The following is a 1,289-nucleotide window of genomic DNA, read 5'->3' on the forward strand; positions in this document are numbered from 1 at the left end:
ATCTCTTGAGCCCACGAGGTTGACAGCTGCAGTGAGCCATGATCTTGCCACTGCGTTTCAGCCTGAGTGACAGAGGGAAGAGACCCTGCCTCAAAAATAAATTATTTTCATCACAGTATTATTTACAGTAGCAAAAACATGGAATCAACCTAGGTGTCCATCAATGGTGGATTGGACAAAGAAAATGGTGTACATATACACCAAGAAATACTATGAATCACTAAAAAGGAATGAAATCATGTTCTTTGCAACAACATGGATGCAGCTGGAGGCCATTATCCTAAACCAATTAATGCAGGAACAGAAAACCAAATACCATGTGTCCTCACTTATAAGTGAGAGCTAACCCTTGAGTATTCATGGACATAAAGATGGTAACAATAGACACTGGGGACTACTAGAGTGGGGAGAGAGGGAGGGAGGCAAGGGCTGAAAAACTATTGGGTTCAGTGCCCACCACCTGAGTGACAGGAATCAATCATACCCAAATCTCCACATCACACAATATGCCCAGGTAACAAATCTGCACATGTATCCCCTTAATATAAAATAAAAGTTGAAATTATTTTTTAAAAAAGAATTCCTCTTGTTTCAACATTTCTCCCAGAAAACAAAAACCGAACTCCATCTACACCCATTGCTTGTAGCCATGTGCTCCAAGTCAGTTTGCTCTTTAGCACAGACTTTGATTTTTCTATTATAAATAACACTAGAGCCAGCCAGCCTCGGTGACTCACACTCGTAATCCCAGCACTTTGGGAGGCCGAGGCGGTGGATCACTAGAGGTCTGGAGTTTGAGATCAGCCTGGCCAACATGGGGGAACCCCGTCTCTACTAACAGCACAAAAATTAGCCAGGCACAGTGGTGGGCGCCTATAATCCCAGTTACTCAACAGGCTGAGGCAGGAGAATCACTTGAACTTGGGAGGTGGACGTTGCAGTGAACTGAGATCACACCACTGCACTCCAGCCTGGGCAACACAGTGAGACTCCATTTCAAAAATAAATAAATAAATAAATAAATAAATAAATAAATAAATAACACTAGAGCAAGCATCTTTCTTCTGTTTTTGATGAAATTTGTTTATCCTAAATGAAATTAATGAGTCAAAAATGACACACATTTTGTATGGCTCTTCACCCATTTAGCCAGCTTACTTTCCACAGAGTTTGCACTAATCTACACACTCACTCGTGATGTGGGAAAGCACCACCCTCTGCCACAACTGGGCCCAGCAGGGACGCATGCCCAGTTCCCTCCTTGGACATTCAACTTTTTCCTGCTCCAA

This window comes from Rhinopithecus bieti, unplaced genomic scaffold (assembly GCF_001698545.2).
Source record: "Rhinopithecus bieti isolate Rb0 unplaced genomic scaffold, ASM169854v2 scaffold_41709, whole genome shotgun sequence".
Lineage (NCBI taxonomy): Eukaryota > Metazoa > Chordata > Mammalia > Primates > Cercopithecidae > Rhinopithecus > Rhinopithecus bieti.